The 24,810-nt window shown below is 53.0% G+C and overlaps 1 pseudogene; it reads right to left on the bottom strand.

The window, feature by feature from the left end:
- Window positions 1-15,270: 15,270 nt before the first annotated feature.
- On the bottom strand, window positions 15,271-16,197 carry LOC134509310 (olfactory receptor 14J1-like; annotated as a pseudogene).
- Between the last annotated feature and the right edge of the window lie 8,613 nt (window positions 16,198-24,810).

A 24,810-nucleotide genomic window follows, 5' to 3' on the forward strand; every position in this document is an offset into this window, starting at 1 on the left:
AACTAGTTTTTCAAACAGTTTCAAAGTGGCGTAAAAGATTAAATCCTGAAAAGCCAAGTTAAAAAAAGGGAGGAAAAATGGGCACATCTGTATATTCTGAACTGACAAATTCTCTGTCAGTGAAGAGAAAGTCCCACAGCCTATGGGAGGTTTTCATCAGTTGTCCCTGTGGGAAGCTGGGTTTCTTGGGCCTCTTGGCTTGACCCTGCTGCACTCCCATTTCCAGCAAGAGGAAAAGCTCCGGCTGAGGCATCAAACTGTTGCCCATCGTGCCTGGAGAGCCAGGACAGTTGTGTCACACAATACCCAGTGTCAGAGGCGAGAGGGAGGCAGTGCGAATTGAAATTATTTGGGCTCAAATGTGGGAAATACTGTTTCCCATGATATTCTCCTGTAGAAAATGGCTGCTCATGGCTTGGATGGGGGAACAATTCACCAGGTGAAAAACTGGCTGGAAGGTGGGCCCCAAAGAGTGGTGGTGAGTGGAGTTCCATCCAGTTGGCAGACGGTCACAAGTGGTGTTCCCCAGGGCTCGGTGCTGGGGCCCATTCTCTTTAATGTCTTTATCAATTATCTGGATGAATGGAACGAGTGAACCCTCAGTAAGTTCGCAGACGACACAAGTTGGGAGGGAGTGTCGACCTGCTTGAGGGTAGGAAGGCTCTGCAGAGGGATCTGCACAGGCTTACGGACCGATGGGTCAAGGCCAATGCTATGAGGTTCAGCAAGGCCAAGCGCCAGGTCCTCTACTAAGGTCACAACAACGCCATGCAGCGCTACAGGCCTGGGAAGGAGTGGCTCGAAAGCTTCCTGGCAAAAAAGGGCCTGGGGGTGTTGGTCAACAGCCGGCTGGCTACAAGCCAGCAGTGTGCCCAGGTGGCCAAGAAGGCCAACAGCATCCTGGCCTGTGTCGGGAACAGTGTGGTGAGTTGGACCATGGAAGTGATTGTCCCCCTGTGCTGGGCCCTGGTGAGGCCCCACCTGGAGTGCTGTGTCCAGTTTTAGGCCCCTCACTACAGGAAAGACATTGTGGGGCTGGAGCGGGTCCAGAGAAGGGCAAGGGAGCTGGCGAGGGGTCTGGAGCACAAGTCCTGTGAGGAGTGTCTGAGGGAAATGGGGGTGTTCAGCGTGGAGAAGAGGAGGCTGAGGGGAGACCTTCTTGCTCTCTGCAACTCCCTGAAAGGAGGGTGTAGAGAGGTGGGGGTCGGTCTCTTCTCACAACTATCAAGTGATAGGACAAGAGGAAACGGCCTCAAGTTGCGCCAGGGGCAGTTTAGACTGGACATTAAGAAAAATTTTTACACTGAAAGGGTTATCAAATATTGGAACAGGCTGCCCAGGGAAGTGGTGGAATCCCCATCCCTGGAGGTATTTCCAATTAGACGGGTCAACGTAGTGCTTAGCGACATGGTTCAGTGATGGGTTTTGTCAGTGTTAGGTTGATGGTTGGACTTGCTGATCTGAAAGGTCCCTTCCAACCTAGACAATTCTATGATACTGTGACGCCCCAGTTTCTCTAGGAGGTGGTCTGGGCTACCTTTTTCTTCCAGTACCCAAGTTGCAGATGTTGTGGTCCCTCTAGTGTCCAGTCCAGACTTAGGCCCTGAAAAATAACTTGCTCGCAGGCGTATTCTACTCTCTGGTCTCTCTGGTTTGGTGTTTGCTTGTGGTTAAACCACTACCATACGCACCAATGTTATATGCATACGCAGCAGTCTCACTAGTTGCTGGCCCCCCAAAGTACAAAAGCTCTGGTGACTTGTGGTTCTCCCTCCAGTGTCTGGCACTTGAAGGTCCATCTGTGCAGAGAGCAGAGAGCTCCCTCGCCCCACAAAGCTCTTGGAAAAGGAGGTATTAAGAAAACAGGACAGGCTGTGGTGATCAGTTGTGGGGCACAGCCAGGGAAGTGTCCTGACCAGCCACCTGTTTGCACATGACCATCTCATTTTATCCTCTTTCCTCTCTATTGTCCCATCTTGTTCCTCTAGAAACCTTTGGTCCTTTCCTAGAAATCCCACGGCAAGTCTTGCACAGTCCCCGAATGTGCTTTCTGGCCTCCCAGCATGAGTGTCAGACACCCAAGACAAAAACTCCCCCTCCACCACAGTCAAGGTCATCCTGGCACGCTCTCCCATTGGCCCACTTAACTAACTAAATTGACACAACTATGTCAGGACTTTCTTGGAATTCTTGTTTTACCTTTTGAGTTCTGAATTGCTCCTCTGAAAACATGGCAGTTCGTGTCCTACAAATGGCAATCCTTTCTTTTTTATGGCAGGGCTGGAGACAAGGTCAGATGAAAATGCCTACATGGTGTATGTAGGTAATTGCAGCCTTGTGCAGGAGGAGTGGGGGATATTAGAATGAAAGAATCATAGAATGGTTTGGGTTGGAAGGGATCTAAAAGATCATCTAGTCCAACCCCCTTCCATGAGCAGGGACACCTCCCACTAGTTCAGGTTGCTCAAAGCTCCTGACCTTGGACACTTCCAGGGATGGGGCATCCACCACTGCTCTGGGCAACCTGTTCCAGGGTCTCGCCACACTCATCATAAAGCCTTTCTTCCTTATGTCCAATCTAAATCTACCCTCTTTCAGTGTAAGCCATTGTCCCTTGTTCTGCTGTTACAGGCCTTGGTAAAAAGTCTCCCTCCATCTTTCTTGGCCTATGACCACTATGTTTTCATCTGCAAACAGCGTGGAGAGAGTCCAGAGATCTCCCAAGATGGGGTTTGGAGGCCTCAAGCACTTGAGCAGTATGGAGAGGCTGAGGGCCCTGGGCACAGTGGTGTGGAGACTGAGGACAGTACAGGAGAAGCCTGAGCATGTTTGAAGGGTGCTTTCAGAGCTGGTGGAGCTTTTCTTCGTAGTGGAAAACAGCATGAGAAAGAAATAATGCCCCAACATGCAGCTGGGGAGGTGCAGTCTGGACACAAGGAGAAAGAAATGTCACCCCAAGGGCAATGCTGTGGTGCAACACGACACCCAGAAGGAGTCAGATCAGCCTAAGGCTTTGTGTTTCAAGGGAGAGCCAGGGAGTATGGAGAGATCTGAGCAAAGGAAGGTGAGAGCAAGGTGGGGCAGCTGGGTGGATGACTACAGCCTGCAGGGAAAGAGGCAGAGGTGATGGGACACTGTCGGACAGCCTGTGGTGGAGAAGACAAAGACCCAGCCTCTTCATGTCTTGGGCTATGGCTGTTGTCTCTGCCACTGATGCTTATGAGGAGACAACCAGTCCTTCCAGCACTGGGGTCTCATTGCCTCCTTGTCCATACTCAGGAGCCTGGCTGGTGTCGTACCATAGCCCTGTCCTTGGCATTGCACATCTCCACATCCCCCTGTGCCAGGAAGAGACCTGAGGAATGAGTGAGGGACAGGATATCCCTTCCTGAGGGTTGGGGGTCAGGCCTTGGCCATTTGGGTGATGGGGTCAGGGCTTGGCCCTTTGTGCTAATGAAACACATCCAGGTTTACTCAGCATCAGAGCCACCTTCACCTTCCTTTCTCTGACCTGTCATCACGGCCTCCAGGTTTCTGCTCTAACCAGACCCAGGGGACAATGTCTCAGTGGTGTCCCTCAGTGGGACCCATTAATACTACAAGAAACTTTGGAGTTTGAACCTGACTTTGACTCCTTGAGAGGTTTCTTCAACTTCCTCTCAGCGACTGAAGTTCATGGACTTGGCATCAAACCCACCAGAGGGGTCATTAAAAGGCCTTGGGCTGGTCCTCTGCGTCTGAGCTGGGCTGGGCTCCTGGCATGGAGGGAGCTGATGGCAAGCGGGCAGCGCTGCAGAGAGACGGCTCTGCCCAGGAGCAGCTCCTCTGCCAAGCGCAGCAGGGCTGAGGGCACTGCCTGCAGGCACCCGAGAGGAGCCAGGCACAGAGAGGACAAAGGCAGTCTGGGGTGGGAGGAGAGTTCTGAGCTTGTTCATGGGGAAATCTTCACACCTGTTGACACAGTCAGTCTCTGGCTGTAGGGCAAGGCAGGGGAGTCTCCTGGAGGGAGACTGGCTTCTCTGGTGTGGAGAAGGAGGACGTGCTTCAGAGCAGGGCTGCCCTGCTGCACCATGGCAGCGACAATGAAGGAGGGCTGCCTTCTGCGAGGGACTGTGGCAGGGTTTTGAAGACAGGTGGGTGTGCAGGCAGGGGTGCCCAGGGCTGTCCTTCAGAGCAGGGTCCCTGCACCCCAGGGGGCTTTGTGCCGGGGCAGGGACTCTGCTGCTTGCCAGGGTCAGCTCTCAGCCTGCCCAAGGAGTTCCCCCTCCCCGAGCTTCTGTGGGGAGAAGCTCTGGGGCAAAGGAGAGACTCCCCTCAGGGCAGGGTCCTTTGGCTCTTTTGAGAGTGTGCTGTGTGGGTCAGGGCTGCCCACAGCTGCAGATCAGCCCAGAGCACTGGCAGAGGCAGCATTTACAGAGGAAAGTCAAGGCAGGGGCTGCCTGGAAGATGAAGACATTGCAGGGTCTGTGCTCTCAGCTGTCTCCTGAGGGAAAGGAGCTGTCACTGTTCCTCTGAGGAACCAGCAAATCTGCCAGAAAGCTCACAAAGTGCCTTCAGCCCCTCCTCTCCCTACACACAGCACCAGCAGCACCTTTGCTTCCAGCATCAGGCTTTCTCTCATCTCCTCCTGAGGAGCCACAAAGAGGGAGATGGCCCTGGGCAGTGCCCTGCTGCCAGGAGGGGTCTGCAGGGCAGAGCTGAGCCCCCAGCGGGTGGGATGGGCTGTGGGAGCAGGGAGAGGGAGGAGACCTGGGCACAGAGAAGCGGCTCCTGGCAGGGGCAGCTCCAGGCAGCAGAGACATGGGCAAGGGCTGGGGGAAACTGCCAACACACACTGGGGAGGGGGCGCTCAGGCAGCTCTCCTTTGGTCCTTCACTGGGGATGTCTTCTGGGCATTCTCTGCTGGGCAATGAGCTGACTCTCCCCTCAGAACATCCCGTCCTAGGGACCCCAGACTCTCTGCTTTGCCTGTCCTCTTGGCTTGCCAGCTGCCCCCAGAAAGGCAGAGCTCTCCTGTGGGATCCTAGGGAGGGCTGAGCCTTTCCTCGGGGGTCGGCACTCTCCTCACAGAGTCCTTTGCTTCTCTCTGTGAAGGGTTGTGTCCTGCTCTCCCCATCACAGCTCTAACTCTGCTTTGGGAAAGAGAAGAATTTGTATATTTGTCCTTTCAAACAGTGCTCCGCTCTTCCCATATGAGTTCAGTTATTTGTTTGGGGGTTTTTTTGAGCGCAATTTGTGTGTGAAGTCATCTTCAAGGCAGCACAAGCAGAAGCACAGGGCAGATGGAAAAAAGACTGATGGACACTGCAGCTCTCCTGACTCTGCGATAAACCACAGAGATCAGAGCCCTGTTTCCTGTCCTGTCTCAAGACTCCAGAGTTTCAATCATAAAAATTAGAATTTCTTCCTCTCAAAAGACCACTCACCAACTATGATTGTAGAAAAATCATAAAAAACAATCACTGAAAAGCAGACTGTCTTTGCTATAAGGCGTCTGTCCTAATTTTCTCTTGTTTTTTCCCTCCTTTGGACAGAGCCCCCATGCCCAGAGGCAACACATGTGCACCAGCAGCTCCATCAGCCAGTTCCTCCTCCTGGCATTCGCAGACACACGGGAGCTGCAGCTCTTGCACTTCGGGCTCTTCCTGGGCATCTACCTGGCTGCCCTCCTGGCCAACGGCCTCATCATCACCGCCATCGCCTGTGACCACCGCCTCCACACCCCCATGTATTTCTTGCCCAAAGGCAAACAAGGGCCCTTCAATGCCAGGAGATGCTGTGAGGAGCCAGCAGGTAAAGGGACAGAAGACTGGGGAGTGGTTCGGGACGCTTGGAAAGCTCCAGAGGCTTTCCCTGCCCTTTGTGACATTGGAGACACCCCTTGGTCCTGCCCAGCCTGGCCCTTTCTCACTGAGCCAGGAGGGAAGATGGAAGGGGGCTCAGCACCAGTGATCCCTTTCTGGCTGGGTCTGCTCCTCACCCCGACCAGCATGGCCAGTGCAGGGTCACCCCATGGCCCCAGGGCACCACAGCCCCCTCCCTCTGCAGAGCAGCACCGCCAGATCAGGGCCCTGCAGGAGCACAGGGTGGGAACCAGGAATGTCCAGCCAGGCCAGCCTGGAAACGCTCACCTGGGTAAAGGCTCTCCCAGGAAAAGGGGTGTCCCTGGAGAAGAGCTAGGGAGCATCTCTGTGCCTGCAGGGAGGAATCCATGAGAAGGAGAAACCTCTTTCTGCAGGCCCCCACTCTGGGCAGGCTGCTCTGTGCCTGGAGCAGGACTCTTGTGCTGGCCTGGGGAGAGGGGCTGCCACTGAGGGGACACAGACCACCTGTGGCCCAGGCACTGCAGGAGGCCACCAAAAGAGGAGGGCTGAGGGGGACAGAGCCCTGAGGGCTGCCAGGGCACTTTGCCAGGGCCATGTCTCCCCACCCTTGAGCACACCTGTCCCATGCGCTTCCAGCATGGTGGAGCCATTGGACCATTAATGGGGCAGCAGGGTTGGCCTTCTCCTTGCTCTCCAGTTTCCCCGTCCCCTTACTCCTCGCTCAGGCACATCCCTCTAAACTCCCCAGGTGCTGCTTTGAGCTTCAGGCAGTTGGAAGAATGCCCTGGTCTTTCAGCAGGCTAAGAATCTCTTCAGCCAAATCCTTCCATGTGTTTACATCTATCATATCCCATCCATCTCTCTCCCATACTTGGAGTGAGGTTATCCCTTTTGGACGGTGACCCTCACTGGAGGAGGTTCACCAGGTTGAAGAAGCCCACGTCCCTCACCATCCCCAGGCAAGGCTAGATGTGCTAAGCCCCAATCCTCAAAAATAAGAAATTCCAACTGAACTCAAGAAAACAGGTTTCGGCATCAAGGGTGCATGACCCTGGCACAGGAGGCCCTGAGAGGCTGTGGAGTGTCCTGTTGTGGAGATACTAAAAACCAGCCTGGACATCTTCTTAAGTGACCTGCTCTGGCTGACTCCCTATAGGGCAGGGGGATTGATCTAGATGAGCTCCAAAGATCCCTTTCAATCTACATGATTCTGTGAGGACATGGCAGTCCAGCAATGTCTCAGGTAGATGCTTGTGAGGTGCCTTCTGCCTGAGAACCCAAGAGGCCAGCAGCAGGCCAAGGTCTGGCATGTTATTGTGAGGTCACCGCTGCTCTAACAGCGGGCGTCTGCTTTGGATGCTATTTTGGGGTCACCCTGTCTCTGCAGGTGGCAGGCCAACCCCCGGCTCAAGGCTGGGTTCGGTGCCTACGAGGTTGTTCCTCCATGAGTACCTGACAGGCCAGCAGCAGGCACATGGTGTGGCTGCTGGTTAGGAGGTCAGTGCTGCCACAATCTCTGATAGGCCAGAAGCAGGCAGCTATTGATTTGGAGGTCACGTCTGCCCGAGTCCTTGATAGCCCCGCAGCAGGCGAATGGCCTGAATGCCAGTTGTGAGGGTGCTGCTGCTGCCTGAGGACCTGAGAAACCATGAGCAAGCTCCTGGGTGTTTGAAGCCCTGTGTTCCAGAGCACCCCTTAGGCCAGCAGAGGCTTGATGACCAGGCTTGGTTCCTGTGAGGTTCCAAGTACGGGACATGCCAGCAGCATGGGTATGAATGCAACACACAGGATGGACCATGCCAGCATGTATGGAACATGCCAGCAGCTAGAGGTTGCTTCTGAGGTTATGGTTCCTTGGGCACATGATTGTCCAGCAGCAGGCTCATGACTGGGGTCTCTGTTTGTCAAGTCATTTCCTTCTGCATACCTTTTTAGGCCAGGATGTGGCTTTAGGCTGTGTTTGGTGCCTGTGAGGTCTCTTCTTCCTGGAAACTTTCCTGGACTCTTCCGTAGGTGGTGGGACGTCCACACTAATGGTCCCAAGACTTAAGCCAGCTTTTGCCTTCTCAGCAGTGAAGTGTCTCGGCATTTCTCTTCCCTGGGTTGGGATTTCTGGACTCACTGGAGGGATTTCCAGCAGAGCTAAGATGCCTGGGCCCCTGACCCGAGTCCTGGATGGGGGTGGGCATGGTGAGTGTGTGATGCCCATCACTGTCTGGCGAGCTGGTATCCTCCATCCTATGGCAGCCATTGTATTTCCTGCAGCAGCAGAATTCATTTCCAGAAGACATCCAGAAGGAGTCTGAGATGAGTCCATGTCTTTGTGTGTCAAGGAGCAGAGTGTGAGGGTGGACAGACGTCAGTGAGTGTCTGGAACTGCCAGGGTGAGAGCAAGGTGGGGAAGGGAGATGGGTGTCTCCAGCCTGCAGGGAAGAAGAAGCAGCTGTGGGACAGCGTAGGACAAGCTGTGGTGGAGATGGCAAAGGGGACTGGCAAGGCTGGAAGTCCCCACGCGAACGCAAGTCTTTGTCCCCTTGGGCACAGCACCCACCAGCATCCTTCACTCAGCATCACACCCCCCACCTCCCCCTGCCCCAGCAAGAGCCCTGAGCCATGCGGGAGGGACGGGATCTGCCTTGCCAGGGCCTGGGGCTCAGGGCTTGGCCTTTCTGCTCCATCAAACAAAGCCAGGGCTTTCTCAGCAGCTCAGCTGCCTGCACAGCACCTTTGCCTGCCTGCAATCATGGCCTCCTCTCAGCTGCTCTAACGAGCCCCTGGGGAGGCTTTCTCAGGGTTTGCCTCAGAGGGACTCATTCATACTTCAAGGTACTTTCTTTCTTCTCACTTTGACTTCCTGAGAGCTTTGTGCAACCTGAGGCTCAAGGGCTCAGCACCAAATGCACCGTGGGGCTCATTGTGACAAAGAAAGCCCTAAGAGACCACGTCTCCTCCTTTTCTACTCTTCTACAGTTAATTAGAGACGTTTCCTAGTGTTCTTATGGAGAAAGATTTCAAAGAGCTTCTAATGAAAAAGACCATTCATTTTCAAGGGTGTAGTTTGCAATTTTTCAGTTTAGAGAAGAGGTGACAGCAGCATTCTCTGACCGATATGGATCCAGGGTCTCTCCTAAGGAGATCTGGGCTGGTGGCAGAAGCTGTCCCTTGAGGTCTGACCCAGGATGGCCACCCTTGCTCCTCACCTCCCCAACCCCACCATGGCTCTCATCGGCCACCTGGGACTTGCATCCCTTTTCCTTCCATCACACTTCTCCACCGCAGTCTGCAGCTGGATGTTCCAGCTCCTTTGCACCAGCTCCCACCTGCTTTCCTCAGAGACCTGCTGCACACAGGCAAACAGGGATTGTCTTGTTTTTGAACAAACAAAAGTAAATGATCAGATTCACCATTAAAATAAAACACTCCTCAGCTGTGTGCCAAGTAGAATCTGCCACCAATGAGGTTCACCTTCCACAAAGCATAACCAAGTAAGAAATATTTTAGAGAGATGAAAAGCTATCAACTAAGCACACCTAAAGATTGTGCTAAAGACAGAATGAGAGAGACTACTGAATGATAGGCAAGCTTTTAACTCCCTGAAGCTCAAAGCATCATCTGGATTGTTGAGAGGTGTCTGAATGATCAAAGAAGTGAAAGGGAAGTCTTGAGAGCCATCGCAAGTGCTTCTGTGCAGATGTAGTTCTGGAAAGGTGACTTCAGACATTGTCAGTTTACTCAAGAGAGGTGGAAATACGTGAAAGATGAGGGAGACTAAACGCACAGCCTGAGAGGGAGCACTGAAAAAATGCAAATAGAGTTCTCCTGGTTTGGAAGGTCAATAGCTCTCCTCTTGCTATTGATACACATCCTGAAGACTCCTCATTTTGATCTCATGGGAAAACAATGACATTTGATTTAAAGTATTAAATTTTTTCAGTTGATGAGGTCGAGTTGATACGTGTTAACACGTCTAAAAATTTCTGAGGTTTTCAGGCAGGGTTCTGCTGTCTGACCATCAGTGCCCAGCGGTACCTCCAGAGGACGCAGTGTCTCTGAAGCTCATGCCTGGGACTGGCCGCTGTCACAGAGGACCTGCTGGAGAGCAGAGCCCCTCGGGTGCTGCAGCTGCAGCCTGGGCAGAGGGTCCCAGGGCACCAACACTGGCACCATGCGCCCGTGTCCCTCTAACTGCATCCCACCCCAATTTTATCATCAATTACCTTTGCAAACAAACACAGTACAAAATATCCCCCAGAGATCAGTATATTAAAACAAGACAAATCCAAGCAAGGAGGATAAAACCACCGAAAGTGTTTGAAGCTTGAAGCTGCACGAGGACATCATCCCAAGCACAAACAGAGGCTGGGTGGAGAATGGATCGAGAGCAGCCCAGAAAAGAAGAGGTTGCCCACAGAAGTTTTGGAGGCCCCATCCCTGGAGGTGTTCAAGACCAGGTTGGATGGGGCTTTGAGCAGATGAAGTGCGACACCTACAAATGCCCATTTCTCATGGAGGATGCTGCCGAGAGCACCACCGGTTATTATTTGGTCACTGTCCTGCCAGAACTGAGCCATCTCCTTCCCTCTAACGCTACCAGGGGGGAAGGCGGCCAAGAAAAGAAGGGAAAGAATCTGAACACCCAAAAAGCTGCTGTGAAAATGAGGAATTTTTGACCCCTAGTATCCCAGGGGTGACTGTGGAAGAAAAGTGTTAGAGAAATGTTTGTCCTGTGTCTCTGGGTTCATCTCCATGTCTCCCCAGGGCTTCTACCCCAGAGATACTCTCGCTTCCTCCTCGGCCAAACGGGGTCTGTCCTGGAGGTTTGGGAGCTCTGCCTGAAAATGGCTGCTGATGTTGAGGTGCCTGAAATCATAAGGAAGAGGAGGTGAGGAAGGCAAGTTGGGAACAGATACAGCACGATCAGCAGAGACTTAGGAAGAGGGGAGATGTGAGGAGCTGCACTAAATAAGTTACGTCTTTCCCAGCAAAGCATGACTAGCTCTCCTCTAACAACTTCCACGGTCCCTTCCCAGCACCACCGGCATCACCGTGCTGCCCCGAGAGTCATTTTACGCCCCATTGGGCAAGAAAGTTTGTCCTTCTCTCAAAACCTGACCAAACTGGCGAGGTTCACTCCCAGAGCAGCAGTGAGCTGCAAGATCTGTGGCCACTGAGCAAGAACTGCGTCGGAATGTTGTGTAGAACGCGGGAGGCTGGCAGCACTCTTTATGATGTAAGCACAGCCAGTGCTTTCCTGGGCAATTCGTTGCGTTTCTGGCCAAAACGGGGGTATCCTCTGGCCAAAAAAAAACGACTGTTGACCTCAGAAGAATTGGCCAAGCGGCAGGGAGAACGTCAATGTCAACTGTGAGGAGCTGCACAGCCCAGGCGCTGCACCAACCTCCCACCGACTCCCCAACTGTGGTTACCTTGTCCCCCATTTGCCCAGCGTTTGCTGGGCCGTTCTGCCCGAAAGATAGAAACAAACTGCTCAAGATAAAAATCATTCCACTGAGACTGGCCTTGAGCCTTCTTTGCCATCTCCATCCTTGCACACCCCCAACTCTTCCCTTCGAATTTCCACGCTCCCCCAAATCTCCCAGAGTTAGAGAATTTCTCCACACATGAGAAATGCCCCATCACGAGGGCTGATGGTCCCCTGGGCCCAACACACGAGGCGGCAGCAACCCCTCAGGACAGGGTCCGACCTATGGTAAAGCACAACACCAATGAACCCCAAAATTTGGTGATATTTAGTACCCAAACCAGCCGTAGCACATTGCTCTGTGCGGCGAGCTGCCACGACTACCCTCAGTGAACATCTTTTGGCTGTGAGCTCCAGAGACGCATCTCTAACAGCGAGAAGTTTGTTTGGGTGGACTTTTAATCTCCCTTCCCTCCCACAGGCAATGAGGCACCAATTATTTCCACTCGAGCGAGCGGTTCCCATTCTGCAGCTTTGGGTTATCCCTGACCTGTGCACGAGCCCTGATATCCATCATTGAATTTGAAGTTAACCATGGCTCGGTAGCCAAGCTTTACGTACTGGTTCTGTCGCTAAGGAGGATTGTAGGGATGGTGGGATGCCTTCACACAACTGGAGTGTCAGAATCGATGGCTACAAGCTCTTCAGGAGGGACAGAGGGCAAAGGAGAGGCGGAGGAGTGGCCCTGTATGTTACAGAATCTTATGAGAGCAGGAGGTGGGGGATGTGATGCTGGGTGAAGGACACCGGTGGGACAGTGCCCAGCCTTGTTGGGGGTGTGCAAGAAGGCCAGGAGGCCCCCCCAGTGCCTTAGGACAACATGTCTCCTCACAGGCCTTGGTGGAAGAGACCATTGCTGTGCCCAAGGGGACAAAGACTTGCGTTCTCTTGGTGACTTCCAGCCTTGCCAGTGCCCTTTGCCATCTCCACCACAGCTTGTCCTACACTGTCCCACAGCTGCTTCTTCTTCCCTGCTGGCTGGAGACACCCATCTCCCTTCCCCACCTTGCTCTCACCCTGGCAGTTCAACACTCACTGACGTCTGTCCACCCTCACACTCTGCTCCTTGACACACAAAGACATGGACTCACCTCAGACTCCTTCTGCAGGACTTGTGGAAAGGGATCCTGCTGCTGCACGAAATACAATGGCTGCCATAGGATGGAGGATACCAGCTCGCCAGACAGTGATGGGCATCACACACTCACCATGCCCACCCCCATCCAGGACTGGGGTCAGGGACCCAGGCATCTTGGCTCTGCTGGAAATCCCTCCAGTGAGAAGAGAAATCCCAACCCAGGGAAGAGAAATGCCAAGACATTTCACTGGTGAGAAAGCAAAAGCTGGCTAAAACCTTGGGAGCATTAGTGTGGATGTCCCACCACCTACGGAAGAGTCCAGGAAAGTTTCCAGGAAGAAGAGACCTCACAGGCACCAAACACAGCCTAAAGCCACATCCTGGCCTAAAAAGGTATGCAGAAGGAAATGACTTGACAAACAGAGACCCCAGTCATGAGCCTGCTGCTGGACAATCATGTGCCCAAGGAACCATAACCTCAGAAGCAACCTCTAGCTGCTGGCATGTTCCATACATGCTGGCATGGTCCATCCTGTGTGTTGCATTCATACCCATGCTGCTGGCATGTCCCGTACTTGGGACCTCACAGGAACCAAGCCTGGTCATCAACCCTCTGCAGGCCTAAGGGGTGCTCTGGAACACAGGGCTTCAAACACCCAGGAGCTTGCTCATGGGCTCTCAGGTCCTCAGGCAGCAGCACCCTCACAACTGGCATTCAGGCCATTCGCCTGCTGCGGGGCTATCAAGGACTCAGGCAGACGTGATCTCCCAAGCACCGAACTCATCCATGAGGCTGGTGTTGGCCTATCAAGCACTCAGACCTTTGCGGTGACCTCCAAGCCAGTATCAAAGTGATCTGCCTGTTTCTGGCCTATCAGAGGTTGTGGCAGCACTGACCTCATAACCAACATCCACACCATGTGCCTGCTGCTGGCCTGTCAGGTACTGATGGAGGAACAACCGCGTAGGCTCCGAACCCAGCCTTGAGCCTGGGGTTGGCCTGCCACCTGCAGAGACAGGGTGACCCCAAAATAGCATCCAAAGCAGATGCCCGCCATTAATGGCTCCACCATGCTGGAACCGCAGGGGACAGGTGTGCTCAAGGGTGGGGAGACATGGCCCTGGCAAAGTGCCCTGGCAGCCCTCAGGGCTCTGTCCCCCTCAGCCCTCCTCTTTTGGTGACCTCCCGCAGTGCCTGGGCCACAGGTGGTCTGTGTCCCCTCAGTGGCAGCCCCTCTCCCCAGGCCAGCACAAGAGTCCTGCTCCAGGCACAGAGCAGCCTGCCCAGAGTGGGGGCCTGCAGAAAGAGGTTTCTCCTTCTCATGGATTCCTCCCTGCAGGCACAGAAATGCTCCCTAGCTCTTCTCCAGGGACACCCCTTCTCCTGGAGAGCCTTTCCCCAGGTGAGCGTGTCCAGGCTGGCCTGGCTGGACATTCCTGGTTCCCACCGCATGCTCCCTGCAGGGCCCTGATCTGGCGGTGCTGCTCTGCAGAGGGAGGGGGCTGTGGTGCCCTGGGGCCATGGGGTGACCCTGCACTGGCCATGCTGGTCAGGATGGGGAGCAAGCCAGCCAGAAAGGGATCGCTGCTGCTGAGCCCCCTTCCATCTCCCCTCATTGCTCAGTAGCCAAGGACAGGGCTTGGCAGGGTACTGGGATGTCTCCAGTGTCTCAAAGGGAAGGGAAGGGCTGCTCTAGATCAATCCCACTGGTTTTCCAGGACACTGGGCTGAACCATTGTTTAGTCTTATGTCTCTTTTGCCTGCTGGCTCCTGGCATTGCAGGAGCCTCGTTAGCCCATGGGCTCTTCAGGTTCACCTTTCCTTCAAGGACACTCTACCTTGGATGGGCACTCATTTGATGAGGTGCCAATCACTGCTCACCCAGACTCACGTACTTTTCTGGGAGATCCCCTGAGCTCTCCTGGCAACTCCAGGTTCCTCTCCAGGATAGCATTGGCCATCAGCCCCACCACAAGTGGGACAATACCAGGAAGGATAAGCAAAAACCATTTGCACTCTGCTTGGACATGTGCCACCAAGAAGGGAGCTCTAGGTCCAGCCTTTCATCCCTAACAGATTCCCATGCAACTCTGACCCTAGAACACCATGAGGACTTTTCATGGAACCGTTCCTTGGGTGTGTTCCTGATACCAGCTTTGGAAGAGTCATTCAGCCTCTGCCCCTGCCTTGAGGAGTCCCCTCTGACACAGTGGTTCACATGGCCTGTTCCTGCCTGCAGCCACAGGGGTGCCACTGTAGAGACAACAGGACTGTCACAAGGTACACGAGGCCTTAGGGGGAACACAAAGGCAAGGGCACAGCAGGGCAGTGGGGATGTGAGGAGAGACCAGCACTGAAAGGCCTCGTCCTGCTGCTGTCCTTGGCCATGGCTCCAGGGAAGCAGCAGCCCTGACTCGCAGGCGGCACAGACAGAGTGCCCAGCGAGGCAGCCAGGGGCAACCCCAAAGGCCCCTAGGGCTGATCCTCCATGGGGCAGATGGACATTTGCCTACTGAACCCCTCCTGCATACTGGGGTTGCTTGACCAGCTCTAGAGGAGAAGTAAAGAGATGGGAGGTGAGACAAATAGGTTTTTTCCACATTTCTTTATTGAGCTTTTTTAAAAAGGGAGCCTGGATCCATATATAAATAAGATCTTTGGGTCAAGAAAAAAAGAAGTAGAAGGCCAAGAATAATAACATCACAGGTCTCCGACAAAAAAGAAAACACAAAAACAAAGAAACAAACCAAACCAAAATAAAACAAAAACAAAACCAAAAAAAAATCCCACAAAGAGAAAGTAAAGAAACATATGAAAAAAAGTTCATCCTGCCTTTTCCTGAGATACAGTGGAACCCCACTGGCATAATGGGCACCTTATTAATCTAAAGGAGATGGGATCCCAATAGCTTCCTCAGGGCATCCTTGAGCTCTTTGTTCCTCATGCTGTAGATGAGGGGGTTCACTGCTGGAGGCACCACTGAGTACAGCACTGCCACCACCAGATCCAGGGATGACCATGAGATGGAGGGGGGCTTCAAGTGAGCAAATAATCCAGTGCTGACAAGCAGGGAGACCACGGCCAGGTGAGGGAGGCACGTGGAAAAGGCTTTGTGCCGTCCCTGCTCAGAGGGGATCCTCAGCACGGCCCTGAAGATCTGCACATAGGAAAGCACGATGAACACAAAACAAACAAAAGCTAAAGAACAACCTAATACAAGAAGCCAAACTTCTCTGAGGTAGGAATGTTAGCAGGAGAGCTTGAGGATTTGTGGGATTTCACAGAAGAACTGGTCCACAGCATTGCCCTGGCAGAGGGGCAGGGAAAATGTACTGGCCGTGTGCAGCAGAGCAGTGAGAAACCCACTGCCCCAGGCAGCTGCTGCCATGTGGACACAAGCTCTGCTGCCCATCAGGGTCCCGTAGTGCAGGGGTTTGCAGATGGCAACGTAGCGGTCGTAGGACATGACAGTGAGAAGATAAAACTCTGCTGACATAAAAAAGAAAAAGAGAAAGACCTGTGCAGCACATCCCCAGTAGGAGATGGCCCTGATGTCCCAGAGGAAATTGGACATGGATTTGGGGACAGTGGTGGAGATGGAGCCAAGGTCAAGAACAGAGAGGTTGAGGAGGAAGTAGTACATGGGGGTGTGGAGGCGGTGGTCACAGGCGATGGTGGTGATGATGAGGCCGTTGGCCAGGAGGGCAGCCAGGTAGATGCCCAGGAAGAGCCCGAAGTGCAAGAGCTGCAGCTCCCGTGTGTCTGCGAATGCCAGGAGGAGGAACTGGCTGATGGAGCTGCTGTTGGACATGTGCTTATTCCGTGCATGGGGGACTGTTTAAAGAGGAGAAGACATTCACAAGTTAAGGCAGACTTCGTTGATCCCATCCTATTCCTTTTTCCAAAATTTTCCCCAAAATGACTTCTCTTTCCATGGAATAATTTCATTCAGACCCTTTTTGTGAGATCAGCTTTGTGCTGCTGAGGGCAGTATCTTTGTAGGGGCAGAGATCCAGATGTTGATTTCCAATACTTTCTGGATTATTCACCTCTAAAAGAAACAGAGTTGGATTTTCAATTCCTTCTCCTCAACTGAGAGATGAATTTTTGTGTCCCATCACCCACCCAGACAACCCAGAGCAGAAGTTTGGAAGAAGAGGGTCCTTCCCTTTCAGGTAGCCCCTGCCGTGCTGTGCTTCTTGAAAAGTCTCCTGTGAATGTCCTGCAGTGATCTGCAGCTGTGAGCAGCTCTCACCCATGCAGCACCCTCTCAATAGCAGGACCCTTCCCTGCTGCGTCCCCACATGCCCGTGGGGTCTCCCCAGGCTGGATGAGAGCTGACCCTGCAGGCGGCAGAGTCCCTGCCCCGGCACACAGACCCATGGGATGCAGGGACCGTGCTCTGAAAGACAGCCCTGGGCACCCCTGGCTGCACACCCAGCTTATCAGCTCTTCACATTTCATACCAGCCCCCTCTGCCCCCTTACAGATCCCAGAAGCTGTGGCTGTGCCAGCTTTAGGAGATGCCTCCAGGAACTCCACCTGCATTGCCCTGCACCCAGAGACTCACCCTGTCAAGGGCCGCAAAGATTTCTCCTCCAGTGAGCTCTCAGTCGTCCTCCCAATCCTGACACCTTCAAGCTCTCTCTCTGCCTCGCTCATCTCCCTGAGACACCCTGGCAGTGCCCTCAGCCCTGCTGCGCTTGGCAGAGGAGCTGCTCCTGGGCAGAGCCGTCTCAGCAGCGCTGCCCACTTGCCATGAGCTCCCTCCATGCCAGGAGCCCAGCCCAGCTCAGACGCAGAGGACCAGCCCAAGGCCTTTTAATGACCCCTCTGGTGGGTTTGATGCCAAGTCCATGAACTTCAGTCGCTGAGAGGAAGTTGAAGAAACCTCTCAAGGAGTCAAAGTCAAATTCAAACTCCAAAGTTTCTTGTAGTATTAATGGGTCCCACTGAGGGACACCACTAAGACATTGTCCCCTGGGTCTGGTTAGCGCAGAAACCTGGAGGCCGTGATGACAGGTCAGAGAAAGCAAGGTGAAGGTGGCTCTGATGCTGAGTAAACCTGGATGTGTTTCATTAGCACAAAGGGCCAAGCCCTGACCCCATCACCCAAAGGGCCAAGGCACGACCCCCAGCCCCCAGGAAGGGAGATCCTGTCCCTCACTCATTCCTCAGGGCTCTTCCTGGCACAGTGGGATGTGGAGATGTGCAATGCCAAGGACAGGGCTATGGTACAACACCAGCCAGGCTCCTGAGTATGGACAAGGAGGCAATGAGACCCCAGTGCTGGAAGGACTGGTTGTCTCCTCATAGGCATCAGTGGCAGAGACAACAGCCATAGCCCAAGACATGAAGAGGCTGGGTCTTTGTCTTCTCCACCACAGGCTGTCCTACGGTGTCCCATCACCTCTGCCTCTTTCCCTGCAGGCTGTAGTCATCCACCCGGCTGCCCCACCTTGCTCTCACCTTCCTTTGCTCAGATCTCTCCATCCTCCCTGGCTCTTCCTTGAAACGCAAAGCCTTAGGCTGATACAGACTCCTTCTGGGTGTCATGTTGCACCACAGCATTGCCCTTGGGGTGAAATTTCTTTCTCCTTGTGTCCAGACTGCACCTCCCCAGCTGCATGTTGGGGCATTATTTCTTTCTCATGCTGTTTTCCACTACGAAGAAAAGCTCCACCAGCTCTGAAAGCACCCTTCAAGCACGCTCAGGCTTCTCCTGTACTGTCCTCAGTCTCCACACCACTGTGCCCAGGGCCCTCAGCCTCCTGATACTGTTCAAGTGCTTGAGGCCTCCAAACCCCATCTTGGGAGATCTCTGGGCTCTCTCCACGCTGTTTGCAGATGAAAACATAGTGGTCATAGGCCAAGAAAGATGGAGGGAGACATTTTACCAAGGCCTGTAACGGCAGAACAAGGGACAATGGCTTACACTGAATGATGGTAGATTTAGATTGGACATAAGGAAGAAATGCTTTATGATGAGTGTGGCGAGACCCTGGAACAGGTTGCCCAGAGCAGTGGTGGATGCCCCATCCCTGGAAGTATCCAAGGTCAGGAGCTTTGAGCAACTAGAACTAATGAAAGATGTCCCTGCCCATGGCAGGGGGGTTGGAGTAGATGATTGTTTAGGACTTTTCCAAGCACAACCATTCTATGATTCTTTGATTCATTCAACTGAGGAGGGGGGTTTCTGCATCAGAGGTCTGACACTCGTGCTGGGAAGCCAGAAAGCACATTTTTGGATTGTGCAAGACTTGCCGTGGGATTTCTAGGAAAGGACCAAAGGAAGGGAAAGGTTGGGATCAAGGAGGTTTGTGGAGGAAGAAGCATGGGAAAACAGAGAGAAAAGGGATGAAATGAGATGGTCATGTGTAAACAGGTGGCTGGTCAGGACACTTCCCTGGCTGTGGCCCACAACTGATCACCACAGCCTGTCCTGTTTTCTTAATACCTCCTTTTCCAAGAGATTTGTGGGGCGAGGGACATCTCTGCTCTCTCTGCACAGATGGAGGTTCAAGTGCCAGACACTGGAGTGGGAACCACGAGTCATCAGACCTTTTGAACGTTGGGGGGCCAGCAACTGGTGATAATGGTGCATATGCATATAACATTGGTGCGTATGTTAGTGGTTTACCCACAAGCAAACACCAGAGAAACCAGAAAGTAGAATACGCCTGCGGGGGCCTAAGTCTGGACTGGACACTAGAGGGACCACAACATCTGCAACTTGGGTACTGGAAGAAAAAGGTAGCCCAGACCACCTCCTAGAGAAACTGGGGCATCACAGTATCATTGAATTGTCTAGGTTGGAAGGGACCTTTCAGATCAGCAAGTCCAACCATCAACCTAGCACTGACAAAACCCATCACTGAACCATGTCGCTAAGCACTACGTTGACCCGTCTAATTGGAAATACCTCCAGGGATGGGGAGTCCACCACCTCCGTGGGCAGCCTGTTCCAATATTTGATAACCCTTTCAGTGCTTCCTAATTTCCTAATATCCAGTCTAAGCATCCTGTGGCGCAACTTGAGGCCGTTTCCTCTTGTCCTATCGCTTGTTAGTTGTGAGAAGAGACCGACCCCCACCTCTCTACACCCTCCTTTCAGGGAGTCGCAGAGAGCAAGAAGGTCTCCCCTCAGCCTCCTTTTCTCCACGCTGAACACCCCCATTTCCCTCAGACGCTCCTCACAGGACTTGTGCTCCAGACCCCTCACCAGCTCCCTTGCCCTTCTCTGGACCCGCTCCAGCCCCACAATGTCTTTCCTGTAGTGAGGGGCCTAAAACTGGACACAGCACTCCAGGTGGGACCTCACCAGTGCCCAGCACAGGGGGACGATCACTTCCATGGTCCAAGTCACCACACTGTTCCTGGTAAAGGCCAGGATGCTGTTGGCCTTCTTGGCCACCTGGGCACACTGCTGGCTCATAGTCTTTCTCTTCACTGACAGAAGAAACAGACTTTTGTTTCTCTTTGGTGCTTCTCTCTAACCCAAACGAATATGCAGCACTAAAGTGGGTTTCCCTCCATGGAGCAGCTTTGCACAATGTCTTCTCCAAGAGGGGAAATATCTCAGACTGCAGCCGGAAATGGGTGAAGGTGTGGAGGATAAATGTGTTGCTTCTGACACTATTTGATATGCATACAATACAAAAAGGCAGGGAAGGCTAACCACCATGAAAGAAACAGGAAAACTGCCCATCAATGAAGCTCTGCAGAAGGAGGATGGAGCCGTACATAAGATGAGGTGATATCATTGGGATCAGCACCTCGAGAAGACTTCTGTAGGGAAGACTTTCACCTGCTCTAGGTGACCCTGCTCTGGCAGGGGGGTTGGACTAGACGATCTCCCGAGGTCCCTTCCAACCCCTATCATTCGGTGATTCTGTGACTTTTCAAATTCCTCAGAAAGAGGACAGTGCTGTAACCCAGCTGCAGCACTGTGTTAATGCAGAACTGGCTATTGAAAATCCAGTATTTCATTCACTTGGGCTCTTGGCTTTGGCATCTTTTCACTTTGACTCCACTCCTGACACCTCTCTCATGAACCCCAGAAGAATGGAAGACTAAAGGAGAATTAGGCTCAGAGCTGGCTCCTTAGGGCGTTTGGCGTGTTAATGAGCCCTCTGGTGCCGAGTTCCTGCACTGCAGATCCTGAAAGACTGAGCAAGCCCCCGGAGAAGTAAAAGCCAGAAGCAAACCTCCAGGTTTCTGGGGGTGTTAGCAGGCCCTGCTGATCTCTGCCTCAGAAGAGACCGAGGAGGGAATGAGCAGACAAAGTTCCTGTCCCTGGGGGCTGGTGAAGCAGGAAAGGATGTCAGAGACACTTGCTACAGGAAGAAATTTAAACGTGGAAGTCATTGTGAAAGCCCTTGATTTGCTTCCCCAAGCAGGATGGCCAAGGCCTGACCCCCATCCTTTGGGGAGGGAGCTCCTTTCCCTCTTGGAATGCTCAGGGCTCTGTGTAATGTGTGAGTGTGTGAAGCCGGGTACTGGTCAGCAGGAGGACCCTTTGCAGGCTCTGTGGTGGGTGGGTGAGGAGGCAACGAGGTGCTGGAGCTTTAAGGAGCGAGTGCCTTCTCATGGGTCTCGGTGGAAGAGGCAGAAGCCTACTCAGGTCTGTTGGGGTGTCAAGGCCCAAAGCCATGCCCACCGCAGCTACACTGTCCCATGCCTGTGCCAGGTTCTTTAGCTCCAAAAAAAAGCTGTGGAGTTCTGTGGATTTGCCAGTTCCTGTGAGTCCCCTCCAAACTATTTGCTTTCTTCCAAAAGCGTTGTCAATGCTCATTTATCCCCCAAGATTTTGCAAGCCCCAGACACGCTAGAATCCTCTATTTAGCTCCACAACCCAGCGCTGAAGTGCGTATCCTCCTCATTCTGCTGCCTCAGAGTGAAAATTCAACCTCTGACATTTCAGCATGACACCCCTTGCTATTTCAGGTCCTTCTCCGGCCTTTCACACGCTCATTGCTATGCACACACTGCTCGTTCCCTGCATGCCCATGTCTCTCACAAACCCTTCCTCTTCCCCTGCCGAGATGGGACTTCAAGAGGTTTGTGCATCCTCCACGCCCATGGTCTGAGCTCACAGTCGTCTCAGGGAAGCTGTGTCCGACTGCGGCCAGTGTTGTCCTGCCAGCTCAGGGTCTGAGTTCCATTTGAGCCCAAACCATTCCAGTTCCCGCTGCCTCCCTCTTCCCTCTGACACTGGCTACTGTGTGACATAACTGCTGTACAACTCCAGGCAGGATGGGCCAAAGAGTTTAATTAGCAAATTGGGACCTTTCCCCTTGCTGGAAATGTGAACTTGGCTCTCAATATTTATGTATTGAACTGCTTTGCCACTTTGAAACTGCCTCTACAAAAAACTAGCCCAGCGTGTTTTTTCTAGGTTTGTTTTTGTTCATTTTAACCCAAATGTACATGCAGCACTGAAATGAAATTGCATAGCATGGAAAGTGGGTTTCATAGAATCATAGAATCATAGGGTTGGAAGGGACCTCTGGAGATCATCTAGTCCAACCCGCCTGCCAGAGGAGGGTCACCCAGAGCAGGTTGCACAGGAACGCATCCAGGTGGGTTTGGAATGTCTCCAGAGTTGGAGACTTTACCACCTTTCTGGACAGCCTGTCCACAGGCTCTGCCACCCTCAAAGTCAAGAAGTTCCTCCTCTTGTTTAGCTGGAACTTCCTATGCTCAAGTTTGTGCCCATTACCTCTTGTCCTGTTCCCGGGCACCACTGAAAAGAGCCTGGCCCCATCCTCCTTTCGCACACCCTTTAATTATTTATAAGTGTTGATAAGGCCCCCCCTCAGCCGTCTTTTTTCCAGACTGAAGAGACCCAAATCCCTCAGCCTTTCTTCATAAGAGAGGTGTTCCAGTCCCCTAATCATCTTTGTAGCTCTCTGCTGCACCCTTTCCAGCAGTTCCCTGTCCCTCTTGAACCGGGGAGCCCAGAACTGGACACAGTACTCCAGGTGTGGCCTCACCAAGGCAGAGTAGAGGGGGAGGATGACCTCCCGCCACCTGCTGGCCACACTCCTCTTGATGCAGCCCAGGATGCCATTGGCCTTCTTGGCCACGAGGGCACATTGCTGACTCATGGTCATCCTGTGGTCCACCAGGACTCCCAGGTCTCTTTCCACAGAGCTGCTCTCCAGCAGGTCAGCCCCTAACCTGTACTGGTGCATGGGGTTGTTCCTCCCCAGGTGCAGCACCCTACACTTGCCCTTGTTGAACTTCATAAGGTTTCTCTCTGCCCAGATCTCCAACCTGTCCAGGTCTCTCTGTATGGTGGCACAGCCTTCCGGTGTGTCAGCCACCCCACCCAGCTTGGTGTCATCAGCAAACTTGCTGAGGGTGCACTCTATCCCCTCATCCAGGTCATTGATGAATATATTGAACAGGACTGGAGCCAGTACTGACCCCTGGGGAACACCACATCTACCGCCCTCCCCTCATCTATCCATCTAGTCATGCCATCGTAGAAGGCTATCAGATTAGTCAGACATGATTTCCCCTTGGTCAATCCATGCTGAGTACTTCTGATAGCTTTCCTTTCCTCCACGTGCCTTGAGATGACACCCAGAACGAGCTGTTCAATCATCTTTCCAGGGATGGAGGTGAGGCTGACCTGCCTGTAGTTCCCCGGCTCCTCCTTCTTGCCTTTCTTGAAGACTGGAGTGACATTGGCTTTCCTCCAGTCCCCAGGCACCTCGCCTGTTCTCCAGGACTTTTCAAAGATGATGGAGAGCGGCCCAGCAATGACTTCTGCCAGCTCCCTCAACACTCTCGGGTGCATCCCATCAGGGCCCATGGACTTGTGAATATCTAGATGGTCTAATTGGTCCCTCACTCGCTCCTCCTCAACCCAAGGGAAGTCGTCTTCTTTCCCTGTTACTTTATTCAATGCCTGGGACTCCTGAGGGCTGGGCCGAGCAGAAAAGACCGAAGCAAAGAAGGCATTCAGTAACTCTGCCTTCTCCACATCCTCTGTCACCATGACTCCTGCCTCATTCAGCAGTGGGCCTACAACGTCTCTGGTCTTCCTTTTGCTTCCAATATACTTGTAGAAGCTCTTTTTGTTGTGCTTGATGTCCCTAGCCAGGTCTAATTCCAAGGCGGCCTTGGCTTTCCTTGTTTCATCCCTGCACACTCTGGTGGCATTCTTGTAATCCTCCCAAGGGGTCAGTCCCTTCTTCCACTTATTATAAACTTCCTTCTTCCACTTGAGCTTTTTCTGAAGCTCCCTGCTCAACCATGCAGGTCTCCTGCGTCCCTTGGCCGATTTCTTTCTCTTAGGGATGCACCGATCCTGAGCTTGGAGGAAGTGGTCTTTGAATATCAACCAGCTTTCTTGAGCCCCTTTGCCTTCCAGAGCCCTAGCCCACGGGATCTCTCCAAGCAGTTTCTTGAAGAGGTCGAAGTTAGCCCTCCTGAAATCCAAGGTTGTAATTTTACTTCTTGTTGTTGTTTTGTGGATAGTACCCATGATCCTGAACTCAATCATTTCATGATCACTACAACCTAGGGTGCCCCCAACCTTAATGTCCTCCACCAATCCCTCTGTGTTTGTCAGTACCAGGTCTAGAAGTGCTCCTCTCCTTGTTGGCTCCTGTACCACCTGTGTCAAAAAGTTGTCATCAATGCACTGGAGGAGCCTCCTGGACTGTGCATGCCTGGCTGTGTGGTCTTCCCAGCAGATATCGGGGTGATTGAAGTCCCCCATGAGAACCAGGGCCTGCGCTTGCGAGGCTACCTTCAGTTGTCCGTAGAAAGCCTCATCAGTTTCCCCATCCTGATCAGGTGGCCTGTAATAAACACCTACAACAGTGTCCCTCATATTTGCCTGTCCCTTAATCCTCACCCATAAGCTCTCGACCCGCTCTTCATCCGCCCCTAATGAGAGCTCAACGCATTCCAAATGCTCTCTCACATAGAGTGCAATTCCACCACCACGCCTTGCTGGTCTGTCTTTCCTGAAAAGGACATAGCCATCCATGACAGCATTCCAGTCATGCGAGTTGTCCCACCACGTCTCAGTAATTGCAATGAGATCATGGCCCCGCAACCGCACACAGACCTCCAGCTCTTCCTGCTTATTCCCCATGCTGCGTGCATTGGTGTATAAGCATTTCAGAGAGGGAGTTGTGTGTGTAGTTTTGACCCTTGAGATGTGGTGTGCCTTCTGGCTTTCAGAAATACTGGCACACTGGCCCACGAGCGCTGAGCAACTACACCCTGGCACCTCACCAGCAAGCCCAGTACCATCCCCACCCCCCTTCAAATCTAGTTTAAAGCCCTCTCAATGAGCCCCGATAACTCTTGTCCTAGAACCCTTTTTCCCCTAGAGGTCAAGGTATTCCTGCCTGTTACCAGCAGGCCAGGCGTTTTGTAGATCAGGCCATGATCAAAGAAC

This window comes from Chroicocephalus ridibundus, unplaced genomic scaffold (assembly GCF_963924245.1).
Source record: "Chroicocephalus ridibundus unplaced genomic scaffold, bChrRid1.1 SCAFFOLD_98, whole genome shotgun sequence".
Classification (NCBI taxonomy): domain Eukaryota; kingdom Metazoa; phylum Chordata; class Aves; order Charadriiformes; family Laridae; genus Chroicocephalus; species Chroicocephalus ridibundus.